This window comes from Schistocerca serialis, chromosome 10 (genome assembly GCF_023864345.2).
Source record: "Schistocerca serialis cubense isolate TAMUIC-IGC-003099 chromosome 10, iqSchSeri2.2, whole genome shotgun sequence".
NCBI classification, from domain to species: Eukaryota; Metazoa; Arthropoda; class Insecta; order Orthoptera; family Acrididae; genus Schistocerca; species Schistocerca serialis.
The window spans coordinates 157,733,088-157,748,553 of NC_064647.1; the positions used below are offsets into that span (position 1 = coordinate 157,733,088).

At 43.8% G+C, this 15,466-nt stretch overlaps 1 protein-coding gene across 2 annotated transcripts in view; it reads left to right on the forward strand.

Annotated features, from left to right (window-relative positions):
* Positions 1-15,466, forward strand: part of LOC126424843 (mediator of RNA polymerase II transcription subunit 1-like) — an 867,028-nt gene that overhangs the window by 294,018 nt on the left and 557,544 nt on the right. Inside the window, exon 1 of one of the 2 annotated variants that reach the window (XM_050087652.1) lies at positions 5,716-5,925. The exons of the other annotated variant lie outside the window; for it this stretch is intronic. The gene's annotated coding sequence lies outside the window, so the exon portion shown is untranslated. Of the gene's footprint in view, positions 1-5,715; positions 5,926-15,466 lie in introns of those variants that run through there. 2 annotated transcript variants of the gene reach the window in all.

Sequence of the window (15,466 nt, forward strand, 5' to 3'; positions counted from 1 at the left end):
ATTATTGGCTTTGGGGTTACCTGAAGTCGCAAGTGTATCGTGGTCGACCGACATCTCTAGGGATGCTGAAAGACAACATCCGACGCCAATGCCTCACCACAACTCCGGACATGCTTTACAGTGCTGTTCACAACATTATTCCTCGACTACAGCTATTGCTGAGGAATTATGGTGGAAATTTTTTGAACACAGCTGCTAGGGTTCAGTGACCGTGTCAGAATTATATTAGAACAAATAAGCCCTCGGTCACAAATATTAAGTCAAAATTGACCAGGTTTCGACGCTACTATGAGCGTCGTCTTCAGAATTAAACTAACTGTTTTACAACTATTCATGACGTCGCCTTTCCGGCTTAGATTTTTTAAAATGTGACTTGTAAGTACTGCATCTCTTTCCAGTCAGTACAAACTTTAATTTTATTAATGTATTATATACCTAACGTGTTTTAGAACAGTCAGTTTAATTGTGAAGACGACGCTCATAGTAGCGTCGAAACCTGGTCAATTTTGACTTAATATTTGTGACCGAGGGCTTATTTGTTCTAATATGATGGTGGACATATTGAGCATTTCCTGTAAAGAACATCATCTTTGCTTTGCCTTACTTTGTTATGCTAATTATTGCTATTCTGATCAGATGAAGCGCCATCTGTCGGACATTTTTTTAACATTTGTATTTTTTTGGTCCTAATAAAACCCCATGTCATTCCAAGCATGTGTGTCAATTTGTACCTCTCTATATACATTATTCCGTAATTTATTCAGTTTTCAAATTTATACTGACTTTTTGATCACTCGATATATAGGAAAATAGCTCTTAAATAAGTCCACTTACGCATGAAATGTGATTTTTTTAGACTGCAATAAGAACGGTTGGCACACCAGTAAGCAAAACACTTCACGACTACACGGAATCAAACCACCAGAAGCGAATGTTTTGGGGTAGCTAGAGAGTGTGGATTCCGTAGAAATGTTGGAACACGTGAGGCAATACTGACCATACACCTTATCCTAGAAGAAAGATTAAGGAAAGGCAAAAAAATTGTTGCTGGAATTCTGCAAGAGGAATGGGCTGGCGATCGCAAATTCCTGGTACAAGAAGAGAAGTAGCCACAAAATAACTTGGTACAGTGGAGACTGGTCCCAAACTTCAGTAGTAGACTATGTACTAGTGGATAGGCAGATGATGAGCAGCCTCACAGATGTTAAGGTCATTCCGTCTGAGGCCTTAGACAGTGACCATCGGCTGTTGGTAGCCACCCTGAGAGAGAAAAAAGATAGGAGGGCAACAGACATACAGGAGAAAAGGTTGAAGACATGGATGCTGAAAGAGGATGAACGGAGGACCCAGTACCAGACACTGATCAGGAAGAAGCTGCCAAAGGAAGATCAGAGAACAGTGGAAGAAGAATGGGGAGATTTTAAGAGGGCTCTAGTTGAGGCAGCTGAGACTGTGTGCGGAAGAACTAGCACAAAGAGGAGAATTAAGGAAACCCCATCGTGGAACCACATATGTAAAGAGGCAGTACTTCGAAAGAACAAAGCCTTCAGAGAATGGTTCCAGACCCGAACAGAGGAAGCTAGGGTAAAATATAAGGAAAGCAAGAAAGCGGCACAGACCATAGTAAGGGCGGAGAAGAAGAAGTGGATGGAAAAATGGACAAGAATGTTAGAAGAGGACAGTGATGGGAACAAAAAAGTACTTTACACCATGGTAAGAAATAAGAGGAACGACAGAAGCGAGTGCCTGAGGATCATAGATAATAATGGAAGAGTTGTGGAGGAAATGCATGAGCTCAAAAAGATTTGGAAGGAGTACTTTGAAGATCTGTTGAATGCCGCCAAGCGGGTAACTAACAGCGATGGAGAGCCTAAGGCAGCAGACGATTATAATAGTGGGAAAATTGATGATCTAACTTGGAATGAAGTGGAAGAAGCCATAAAGAGGATGAAAGAGGGCAAGGCACCAGGTTGGGACGAAGTAACAGTGGATATGATACGAGCAGCAGGAGAAGTAGGAACCCAGTGGCTATACAGAGTGCTGAGGGTGGTGTGGAAGGAGAACAGAATTCCTGAGGATTGGAAGAAAGGAATTATAGTCCCGATCTTCAAGAAAGGGGATAAAAGGAGATGTGAGAACTACAGAGGAATTACCCTGCTATGCCACTGTGGAAAAATCTATGAAAAGATCCTGGAGAAGAGAATAAGAAGCAGTATTGAAAGTAGACTGCAAGAGGAGCAGTATGGTTTCAGACCGGGAAGATCAACAACGGACCTCATATTTGCGGTAAGGCAACTGCAGGAAAGGCACTATGAGTACGGGAAGGACTTAATCATGGCCTTTTTAGATATTGAGAAGGCGTATGACAGTATCTATAGGGACAAGCTCTGGGATGTGCTGAAAGCAAAAGGGATAGATGACGAGATAACACAAAAAGAAAAATGTATGAGGGAAGTGAGAGTTGTGTGAAAGTGGGGAGGGAACGTACTGCATGGTTCAAGCTGGAAAATGGGCTGCGACAGGGAAGTGCACTTTCACCTTTATTGTTTATTATTGTTATGGATGAAATCCTACAGCAAGTATCAGATGCGATTGGAGATCATAAAATGAAAGCAGTGCTTTTTGCCGATGACCTGATGTTATGGGGAAATTGCGAGAAGGAGGTGCAAGAGCAGTTAGATGTATGGGAGGCAACGGCAGCACAATATGGAATGCATTTCTCTGCAAAGAAAAGTGAATTAATTGTCACAACAAGGAAGAAGAATAGGCCAAATGTGGATATAACTTGTGGAGGGGTAAAACTACAAGTGGTAGAGAACTTCAAGTACCTGGGAAGCATGATTGAAAGTAAGGGGGGAAACGCAATGGAAATAAATGAAAGGTGCAGAAAAGCAGGGCAGTTCTTCAAATGCATTAGGGGGCTTATTTGGAGCAAGGAGGTGCCACAGAAATCCAAGGGAATTATATACCGAACCTACTTTGTCCCCATATTGGCATACGGAAGTGAGACATGGGTAATGCATAAAAGCGACAAAAGTAGAATACAAGCTAGTGAAATGAAGTTCCAGAGGAGCAGGTTGAGTGTAACAAGACGAGACAGATTGCGAAATGTGTATGTGAGGGAAAGACTAAAGGAGGAACCAGTACAGGACAGGATAGAAAAATCAAGACTGCAGCGGTATGGACACATGAAGAGAATGGATGAGGGAAGAATTCCAAAGAGGATGTTTGATCTGCAACTGGAGGGGAAGAGGCCCAGGGGAAGACCAAGAGATAGATGGGTGAAGGGAGTGAAGGAATGTGTAGCGAGAAGAGGAGAGAACTGGACGAAGGTGGAAGAGGGGGAGAACACGATGGAGAGGCTTGTGTTCCCGACAGACCCAGCCAGTGGCTGGAAACTGTCCAAGATGATGATGATGATGATGAAAACTACGTTTCTAGCATTTGTAGACTTAGCGAAAGCTTTTGACAATGTTGACTGGAATATTCTCTTTCAAATTCTAAAGGTGGGAGGGGTAAAATACAGGGAGCGAAAGTCTATTTACAATTTGTACAGAAACCAGATGGCAGTTATAGGAGTCGAGGGGCATGAAAGGGAAGCAGTGGTTGGGAAGGGAGTGAGACAGGGTTAAAGCCTCTCCCCGATCTTATTCAATCTGTATATTGAGTGAGCAGTAAAGGAAACAAAAGAAAAATTCGGAGTAGGTATTAAAATCCATGGAGAAGAAATGAAAACTTTGAGGTTCGCCGATGACATTGTAATTCTGTCAGAGACAGCAATGGACTTGGAAGAGCAGTTGAACGGAATGGACAGTGTCTTCAAAGGAGGATATAAGACGAACATCAACAAAAGCAAAACGAGGATCATGGAATGTAGTGTAATTAAGTCGGGTGATGCTGAGGGAATTAGATTAGGAAATGAGATGCTTAAAGTAGTAAATGAGTTTTGCTATTTGGGAAGCAAAATAACTGATGATGGTCGAAGTAGAGAGGATATGAAATGTAGACTGGCAATGGCAAGGAAAGCGTTTCTCAAGAAGGGGAATTTGTTAACATCGAGTTTAGAGTTAAGTGTCAGGAAGTCGTTTCTGAAAGTATTTGTATGGAGTGTAGCCATATATGGAAGTGAAATGTGGACGATGAATAGTTTGGACAAGAAGAGAGTAGAAGCTTTCGAAATATGGTGCTACAGAAGAATGCTGAAGATTAGATGGGTAGATCACGTAACTAATGAGGAGGTATTGAATAGAATTTGGGAGGAGTGTTGTGTACATAGTTCCGCGTAGTCAGCGCGTACACAACTTTCCCACTAGAGCGCGCCCCGCTAAGCACAACAGCGCAGGCGCAGCGCTCGCCCGTCTCCGCACTACGAGATGGCGCTGTCTTAAAGACGGACTAAATTCTGCTTCCGTCGATCCGCATATTAATATGTAATGCAGCCAATGAGATCGCTGCTAACGTAGAACCTTTTCTCCTCGCGGATCACACTCGCACAGTGATACCTGAACGCGCGAGGTATTATAACGAGTGTACAGACCTCCGATTAGTCTGCATTAGTCTGCACCCGTCTGTACCAGTCTGCATTAGTCTGTACCAGTCTATAGTCAAGTTTGTCTGCGCCTGATAAGATTATCATATTCCTGTACATAGCCATGAAGAGAAATGTATAGACACTTTGTCAAGTATCAGAGAGATGTGAGAATAAGATTAACGTACCAAGACCAAAGGAACTTCAGATTGTCAATTGTAAACAGCATCCAGAATAAAGTTACGTAATGTGTATATTTTTTATTATTTTATTAAATGTGTGTGAAAATTAATCCAGTTCTGTTTAAAGTTGGTCACCATCAATCTGCTACTCTAAGCGTGAAAGTGGTATTTCTATCGTCTGACCTAACGGCAGAAGATAAACACGCCACAATAAAACCACGAGACATATTGCTGACACTTGCCTACTTCGTTAGAGCGACAAGTCAAATAATCTGATGGTGTGTGTACCGAAGGTCTTACAGTACGCACACCACAAGGAGCTTGTGGCACAACTTGACTAGAAGAAGGGATCGGTTGGTAGGACATGTTCTGAGACATCGAGGCACCACCAATTTAGTATTGGAGGGCAGCGTGGAGGGTAAAAATCGAAGAGGGAGACCAAGGGATGAATACAGTAAGCAGATTGAGAAGGATGTAGGCTGCAGTAGGTACTGGGAGATGAAGAAGCTTGCACAGGATAGAGTAGCATGGAGAGCTGCATCAAACCAGTCTCAGGACTGAAGACCACAACAACAACAATATTAGGGTCATCCCCACGGCAGCATCCTCCAGTATGTGGTAACGGTACGGGGTTGTAAGCCAAAGCCAGTCGTTATTCCGTGGGCTCCCCTGCTGGTCTGTTCAAAACACACCTCCCCCACCGCCGTCTCGTCGGAAGCTGGGCGGCAGCCTCTGCGCCGCCGGAGTTCTTTGCAGCGTCCCGGCTGGCCCGCGCGCTTCGCGATCCGCGGTCTCCTCTTCGTCTCCCAAGTGCACTGGACCGAGCCGCAGCCGCAGGGAGTCTGGGTACGGGAGAGCGTGATTCTGCGGCGTGGCCTAGGTAGGTAGGTAGTCGTTCAAGGTGTGTGTGGGGGAAGGGGGGCGGCAGGCAGCGCTGATGGGGAGGGGGGGGGGGTGGGGGGGGAGCACGGCGTGCCTCTCCGGCGGTGCGCGCGGCCAGTCGCTGCGTGGCGTCTTGCTGGCGTGGTCGCGCCGCCTCTCGTGTGCCCGTGTGTGTTCGCTTCCGTGTGCGTCGTCTGTTCTGCTCGGCCAGTGCTTCTGTGTCACCGCTGCGACAGACAGTGCAGCCGCCCTGCCCCAGCGTACCAGGGTCCGGAACGCCGCGGGAGGGTCACCTATGAGGCAACCTGGACCCGCGTAGGAGAACACCAGCAGGTAAACAACGACGCCGCCGCCGGGCAGGCGTCACTATCTGCCCATTGTCTGAGCCGAGGAGGAGTTAGAACTCGTGGCGGGAGTGTGACAGCGACTACTCTACACCCCGCCACCAGCCTATAGTGAAATCTTGATTAGGATGCCTTTTTTACATCTACATTTATACTCCGCAAGCCACCCAACGGTGTGTGGCGGAGGGCACTTTACGTGCCACTGTCATTATCTCCCTTTACTGTTCCAGTCGCGTATGGTTCGCGGGAAGAACGACTGCCGGGAAGCCTCCGTGCGCGCTCGAATCTCTCTAATTTTACATTCGTGATCTCCTCGGGAGGTAAAAGTAGGGGGAAGCAATACAAAGTGTTACAAAAAGGTACGACCAAACTTTCAGGAAACATTCCTCACACACAAATAAAGAAAAGAAGTTATGTGGACATGTGTCCGGAAACGCTTAATTTCCATCTTAGAGCTCATTTTAGTTTCGTCAGTATGTACTGTACTTCCTCGATTCACCGCCAGTTGGCCCAATTGAAGGAAGGTGATGTTGACTTCGGTGCTTGTGTTGACATGCGACTCATTGCTCTACAGTACTAGCATCAAGCACATCAGTACGTAGCATCAACAGGTTAGTGTTCATCACGAACGTAGTTTTGCAGTCGGTGCAATGTTTACAAATGCGGAGTTGGCAGATGCCCATTTGATGTATGGATTAGCACGGGGCAATAGCCGTGGCGCGCCACGTTTGTATCGAGACAGATTTCCAGAACAAAAGTGTCCCGACAGGAAGACGTTCGAAGCAATTGATCGGCGTCTTAGGGAGCACGGAACATTCCTGTGCTCGCGACTGGGGAAGACCTAGAACGTCGAGGACACCTGTAATGGACGAGGCAATTCTTCGAGCAGTTGACGATAACCCTAATGTCAGCGTCAGAGAAGTTGCTGCTGTACAAGGTAACGTTAACCACGTCACTGTATGGAGAGTGCTACGGGAGAACCAGTTGTTTCCGTACTATGTACAGCGTGTGCAGGCACTATCAGCAGCTGATTGGTCTCCACGGGTACACTTCTGCGAATGCTTCATCCAACAATGTGTCAATCCTCATTTCAGTGCAAATGTTCTCTTTACGGATTAGGCTTCATTCAAACGTGATCAAATAGTAAATTTTCACAATCAACATGTCTGGGCTGACGAGAATCCGCATTCAATTGTGCAATCACGTCATCAACACAGATTTTCTGTGAACGTTTGGGCAGGCATTGTTGGTGATGTCTTGATTGGGTCCCATGTTCTTCCACCTACGCTCAATGGAGCACGTTATCATGATTTCATACGGGATACTCTACCTGTGCTGCTAGAACATGTGCCTTTACAAGTACGACACAACATGTGGTTCATGCACGATGGAGCTCCTGCACATTTCAGTCGAAGTGTTCGTACGCTTCTCAACAACAGATTCGGTGACCGATGGATTGGTAGAGGCGGACCAATTCCATGGCCTCCACGCTCTCCTGACCTCAGTGACTTTCATTCATGGGGGCATTTGAAAGCTCTTGTCTACGAAACCCCGGTACCAAATGTAGAGACTCTTGTGGTCGTATTGTGGACGGCTCTGATACAATACGCCATTCTCCAGGGCTGCATCAGCGCATCAGGGATTCCATGCGACGGAGGGTGGAGGCATGTATCCTCGCTAACGGAGGACATTTTGAACATTTCTTGTAACAAAGTGTTTGAAGTCACGCTGGTAGGTTCTGTTGCTGTGTTTCCATTCGATGATTAATGTGATTTGAAGAGAAGTAATAAAATGAGCTCTAACATGGAAAGTAAGCGTTTCCGGACACATGTCCACATAACATATTTTCTTTCTTTGAGTGTGAGGAATGTATCCAGAAAGTTTGGCCGTACCTTTTTGTAACACCCTGTATATTCGATACCTCATCCAGAAACGCATCCTCTCGAGACCTGGACAGCAAGCTACACCGCGATGCAGAGCGCCTCTCTCGCAGAGTCTGCCACTTGAGTTTGCTAAACATCTCCGTAACGCTATCACGCTTACCAGATAACCCTGTGACGAAACGCGCCGCTCTTCTTTCGATCTTCTCTATCTCCTCTGACAATCCGACCTGGTATGGATCCCACACTGGTGAGCAATACTCAAGTATAGGTCGAACTAGTGTTTTGTAAGCAACCCCCTTTGTTGTTGGACTACGTTTTCTAAGGACTCTCCCAATGAATCTCAACCTGGCACCCGCCTTACCAACAATTAATTTTATATGATCATTCCAGTTCAAATCGTTCTGTACGCATACTCCCAGATATTTTACAGAAGTAACTGCTACCAGTGTTTGTTCCGCTATCATATAATCATACAATAAAGGATCCTCTTTCTACGTATTCGCAATACAGTACATTTGTCTATGTTAAGGGACAGTTGCCATTCCCTGCACCAAGTGCCTATCTGTTGCAGATCTTCCTGCATTTTGCTGCAATTTTCTAATGCTGCAACTTCTCTGTATACTACAGCATCGTCCGCGAAAAGCCGCATGGAACTTCCGACACTATCAAAAAAATGGCTCTGAGCACCATGGCACTTAACATCTGAGGTCATCAGTCCCCTAGAACGTAGAACTACTGAAACCTAACTAACCTAAGGACATCACACACATCCATGCCTGAGGCAAGATTCGAACCTGCGACCGTAGTGGTCGCGCGGTTCCACATACGGTCTTGTCTCCATCCTTTTCGTACATATCACTTCACTCAAGAGACACGCTTGTAAACATTTCACAGATGCCTTTGTATATGGTAAGATCAAAGATAAATTTATTCGTACTGCTAAAGATACAATTATTACACAATTGACGTATGCAGGGAATAACTTTAGGATAGCTCTTTAAAACTACTGAAGTAATTGTGGCTTGCGAAATTTGTTTCCTCATTTGACATAGAATCTGGAGATATACCTCCATAAAATGAAAAACCAGAATCTATGTTAAATGAACAGACAGATTTCCCAAGCCACAGTGTTCCGGCGTAACGCAAAGCGCCAGCATATCGGGCTGGAACGTTACAGCAGAGAAGGTTGTGAGGCGATGTCAGCCAGTATTGCGTTGACTAAGACGGCATCACGACAAGAGCGTCCCCTATACGAAGAGAATATAAGCGCCGCTTCACCTAGCACCGGCTCTGTAGGCTGTAGAGCAGCGTACTAAGCTGCTGCCAGCCCGCCCCCTTCGGGGGGAATTGAAAATCAATAAAGGAAAAAAAAAAAAAAATAGCACCGGCCGCACTAGAAGACGAACCGTCATCCAAACGCTTTAGCCGCAACTTATGAACTTTTGGGTTTTGCTTGCATTGACATTTTATATACCAAAGAACACTGATTATTTGCATGTCGCCAATTGCTTGCGACACCTCTTTGTGAAAACGCAAATTTAAATATTGTCAATTTAATTTGCTGTAATAAACTTCATTAATAAGATTTGCTTGAATTGTTGTCTAGCTATCCGAAAAGACACCTTCCTAGGCACCCTATATTAGGCGAGTGGCAGGATGCGACAAACAGTTATTTCAGTATATAAGAAACTATCAGCGTCGATTGCGGTAATGAAACCAACCTTTACCTAGGTTTCAGGCCAAATAATTGAGCCATCTTCAGAAGATATACCTGAATCTATAATTTGTCTAAGTGGGCATGGTCTAGAAATAAAACTAAAACGGCCTGAATAGGCGTAGTCACATTTTAAAAATGCGGTACTTAAGTCAAGTCAACACCAAGACTTGACTTAAGCTCTGGCGTGCGCCTCGTCTCCATGGACGCCGTGCGGTGGGCCTCGGGAGCTCACGTGAAACAAAGTAGGACTAGGTGACGCGCTGCAGATCAACATGGCGGGGAACACTGCGCGTATCTAACTGAGACCGTGACTGTCAAAGATAAAAGACCAACGCAGTTGTATCTTAAAACAAATAACTTATAGAAAGGTTGAAAATCTTAAACATAAAGCCTCTGAACCACGTTATGACTAAAATGTAACAGACTATGCATGGATTTATGTAATTTAGAATACACTACCCCAGCATACACTATTAGCATATATCGGCCCTTTCACACTGAATGCTGCATAACGCATCCATCGTTATTAATGAAAGATGACATAGGACATAAAACAGCGAAACTGTTATTTCATTAATTTTAAAGATCTGTTCTAATCCCTGCATATAACAACAGTTTCATAATTGTATCTTTAGCACTACGAATAAATTCATCTTTGATCACACCATATACAAAAGGATCCGTGAATTGTTTACAAACATGTGTATGCAAATGTGCCTCTTGAATGAATTGATATGTACGAAAAGGATGGAGAAAACACTGTACGATTGTGCTAAAATGTAAAAGCGCATTTGTTGGATTATGTGGTAAGTTTACACTGTTCACCTTTCCCACTATTTCGCACATATTTTCCGCATTTGACTTACGAAATTCATAACCTAACATCGAACTTTTCCATGACAGGAATATGCATTTCACCTGTTTCAAGATAAGAAAATAAAGCACGTATTAAGACAAATCACACCTGATGGTGGACCCACAGGGTCAGAAATGCATCGTGTACTTAATAAAACACGTTAAGTTTTTTAACTCATACTTTCAGTGTATTGATTAGGATGACCGACTTACATTCATCCCGCGGCCTCGGTTAGGTTGGAACGTGAGTGTTCGGTTGCGGCGGACTCAACGAATGTGAATGCAAAATAAAGGTTTTGGTAAAGACCAGGACTATAATGTAGCTCGGTATTTGCATTCGCTCCATATTTAACACCGTTTATCCGTTTATCGCCCCCCATGAACCATGGACCTTGCCGTTGGTGGGGAGGCTTGCGTGCCTCAGCGATACAGATAGCCGTACCGTAGGTGCAACCACAACGGAGGGGTATCTGTTGAGAGGCCAGACAAACGTGTGGTTCCTGAAGAGGGGCAGCAGCCTTTTCAGTAGTTGCAAGGGCAACAGTCTGGATGATTGACTGATCTGGCCTTGTAACAATAACCAAAACGGCCTTGCTGTGCTGGTACTGCGAACGGCTGAAAGCAAGGGGAAACTACAGCCGTAATTTTTCCCGAGGGCATGCAGCTTTACTGTATGATTACATGATGATGGCGTCCTCTTGGGTAAAATATTCCGGAGGTAAAATAGTCCCCCATTCGGATATCCGGGCGGGGACTACTCAAGAGGATGTCGTTATAAGGAGAAAGAAAACTGGCGTTCTACGGATCGGAGCGTGGAATGTCAGATCCCTTAATCGGGCAGGTAGGTTAGAAAATTTAAAAAGGGAAATGGATAGGTTGAAGTTAGATATAGTGGGAATTAGTGAAGTTCGGTGGCAGGAGGAACAAGACTTCTGGTCAGGTGACTACAGGGTTATAAACACGAAATCAAATAGGGGTAATGCAGGAGTAGGTTTAAGAATGAATAGGAAAATAGGAATGCGGGTAAGCTACTACAAACAGCATAGTGAACGCATTATTGTGGCCAAGATAGATACGAAGCCCACGCCTACTACAGTAGTACAAGTTTATATGCCAACTAGCTCTGCAGATGACGAAGAAATTGAAGAAATGTATGATGAAATAAAAGAAATTATTCAGATTGTGAAGGGAGACGAAAATTTAATAGTCATGGGTGACTGGAATTCGAGTGTAGGAAAAGGGAGAGAAGGAAACATAGTAGGTGAATATGGATTGGGGGACAGAAATGAAAGAGGAAGCCGCCTGGTCGAATTTTGCACAGAGCACAACATAATCATAACTAACACTTGGTTTAAGAATCATGAAAGAAGGTTGTATACATGGAAGAACCCTGGAGATACTAAAAGGTATCAGATAGATTATATAATGGTAAGACAGAGATTTAGGAACCAGGTTTTAAATTGTAAGACATTTCCAGGGGCAGATGTGGACTCTGACCACAATCTATTGGTTATGACCTGTAGATTAAAACTGAAGAAACTGCAAAAAGGTGGGAATTTAAGGAGATGGGACCTGGATAAACTAAAAGAACCAGAGGTTGTACAGAGATTCAGGGAGAGCATAAGGGAGCAATTGACAGGAATGGCGGAAATAAATACAGTAGAAGAAGAATGGGTAGCTTTGAGGGATGAAGTAGTGAAGGCAGCAGAGGATCAAGTAGGTAAAAAGATGAGGGCTAGTAGAAATCCTTGGGTAACAGAAGAAATATTGAATTTAATTGATGAAAGGAGAAAATATAAAAATGCAGTAAGTGAAACAGGCAAAAAGGAATACAAACGTCTCAAAAATGAGATCGACAGGAAGTGCAAAATGGCTAAGCAGGGATGGCTAGAGGACAAATGTAAGGATGTAGAGGCCTATCTCACTAGGGGTAAGATAGATACCGCCTACAGGAAAATTAAAGAGACCTTTGGAGATAAGAGAACGACTTGTATGAATATCAAGAGCTCAGATGGAAACCCAGTTCTAAGCAAAGAAGGGAAAGCAGAAAGGTGGAAGGAGTATATAGAGGGTCTATACAAGGGCGATGTACTTGAGGACAATATTATGGAAATGGAAGAGGATGTAGATGAAGATGAAATGGGAGATATGATACTGCGTGAAGAGTTTGACAGAGCACTGAAAGACCTGAGTCGAAACAAGGCCCCCGGAGTAGACAATATTCCATTGGAACTACTGACGGCCGTGGGAGAGCCAGTCCTGACAAAACTCTACCATCTGGTGAGCAAGATGTATGAAACAGGCGAAATACCCTCAGACTTCAAGAAGAATATAATAATTCCAATCCCAAAGAAAGCAGGTGTTGACAGATGTGAAAATTACCGAACTATCAGCTTAATAAGTCACAGCTGCAAAATACTAACACGAATTCTTTACAGACGAATGGGAAAACTAGTAGAAGCCAACCTCGGGGAAGATCAGTTTGGATTCCGTAGAAACACTGGAACACGTGAGGCAATACTGACCTTACGACTCATCTTAGAAGAAAGATTAAGGAAAGGCAAACCTACGTTTCTAGCATTTGTAGACTTAGAGAAAGCTTTTGACAATGTTGACGGGAATACTCTCTTTCAAATTCTAAAGGTGGCAGGGGTAAAATACAGGGAGCGAAAGGCTATTTACAATTTGTACAGAAACCAGATGGCAGTTATAAGAGTCGAGGGACATGAAAGGGAAGCAGTGGTTGGGAAGGGAGTAAGACAGGGTTGTAGCCTCTCCCCAATGTTGTTCAATCTGTATATTGAGCAAGCAGTAAAGGAAACAAAAGAAAAATTCGGTGTAGGTATTAAAATTCATGGAGAAGAAATAAAAACTTTGAGGTTCGCCGATGACATTGTAATTTTATCAGAGACAGCAAAGGACTTGGAAGAGCAGTTGAATGGAATGGACAGTGTCTTGAAAGGAGGATATAAGATGAACATCAACAAAAGCAAAACAAGGATAATGGAATGTAGTCTAATTAAGTCGGGTGATGCTGAGGGAATTAGATTAGGAAATGAGGCACTTAAAGTAGTAAAGGAGTTTTGCTATTTGGGGAGCAAAATAACTGATGATGGTCAAAGTAGAGAGGATATAAAATGTAGGATGGCAATGGCAAGGAAAGCGTTTCTGAAGAAGAGAAATTTGTTAACATCCAGTATTGATTTAAGTGTCAGGGAGTCATTTCTGAAAGTATTCGTACGGAGTGTAGCCATGTATGGAAGTGAAACGTGAACGATAACTAGTTTGGACAAGAAGAGAATAGAAGCTTTCGAAATGTGGTGCTAAAGAAGAATGCTGAAAATTAGATGGGTAGATCACATAACTAATGAGGAAGTATTGAATAGGATTGGGGAGAAGAGAAGTTTGTGGCACAACTTGACCAGAAGAAGGGATCGGTTGGTAGGACATGTTCTGAGGCATCAAGGGATCACCAATTTAGTATTGGAGGGCAGCGTGGAGGGTAAAAATCGTAGAGGGAGACCAAGAGATGAATACACTAAGCAGATTCAGAAGGATGTAGGTTGCAGTAGGTACTGGGAGATGAAAAAGCTTGCACAGGATAGAGTAGCATGGAGAGCTGCATCAAACCAGTCTCAGGACTGAAGACCACAACAACAACAATCCGTTTATCAAAACAAAGAAGTGCAAGGTGAATTCAGGCAACCTGTATTGGGTAGTAGACAAGCATTCGACGAGTTCCTTGCTCTATATGATGTACGTGATCGTATATAAACTACGATGAATGCAGGGGGTTTGATGGAGGGGAGGTGCAGTACGTAACTTTTACCATACTCGTTTGTGACACATTGATATTGCTAACAAAGGAAACAAACTACCAATATGAGTCGGTGATCATCAGTATATTTGATGAACAATACCGTCTAGATCCCTAAATAAAATGTCTTTATTTATTACGACATTTGGGCAGCCGCCATCATCAGACAACAAAAAACAAGGAGCAGTGTCAGTACTGAAATCAGTAAAGCATTGACATTATATTCTTCTTGTTGTTGGGACCTTCAGTCAGAAAACTGGTTTGACGCAGCTCTCCTTATTAGTCCATTCTGTGTATGCTTCTTCGTCTTTGCATAACTAGGGCAACCTACATCCATTAGAATCTGCCTTCTGTTTTTAAGACTTGGTTTCCCATGCTTCCTAGGAAAACGCTGGACTCGTCGTCTGCATCAGGGAGTACGGTACAAACACAGTTAAAATACAGAACAAAGTTTGTGCGATTCAAAGACAGGAGTTGCTCACGACTTTTCTCTCCCTGGTAACTGACGGCTGCCCTGACAGGAAGGGTATCTTTTCCCTAAGGCAAATAGAATAAGTTTGCCAAGTTTTTACTGCTGTGGACAACGTACTGGACAGAGTAAACGCCTACGAAAGGAAGAGTTTCAATTTATTTATTTTGAACTGCGAGATACATTAGAGAAGATAAACAAGATCGCTAATAATAACCTTTATTCTCGATAACCGGTTCCGCCAAACACTGTTACCATCTTCAGAACTCGAGGGACAGCTTATTGCATATTTCTTATTGGAAATTTCTGGTAAGGTCTTATGGCACCAAACTGCTGAGGTCATCGGTACCTAAGTTTAAGTTAGATTAAATAGTGTGTAAGCTAACTTACGCTAAGGACGACACACACAGCCGTGCCCGAGAGAGGACTCGAACCTCCGATAAGGGGAGCCGCGCGGACCGAGACAAGGCGCCTTAACTCGCGCGGCTACCTCCCATGGCCATATTTCTTAAAATAGCAGTAAAAGTGTTTTGCTCAGGAAATGGCAGGTACGTAACAGATGCCGATGCATTCTTCTAGTCTGCTACGCACATGTCAATTCACTAGAAAGAGTACTTTTATTGCTATTTTAGGAAACATGCAATAACCTGCCCGTCGAGATCTGAAGATGGTAACATTGATCACCGAAATCGTTTATCGAGAATAAACATCATTAGCGAACTTGGCAGCGAAGAGTTTATCTTCTCTAATGTAAAACGAAGAGTGTGTTCAAGCCTTGGTCTCGCTCAA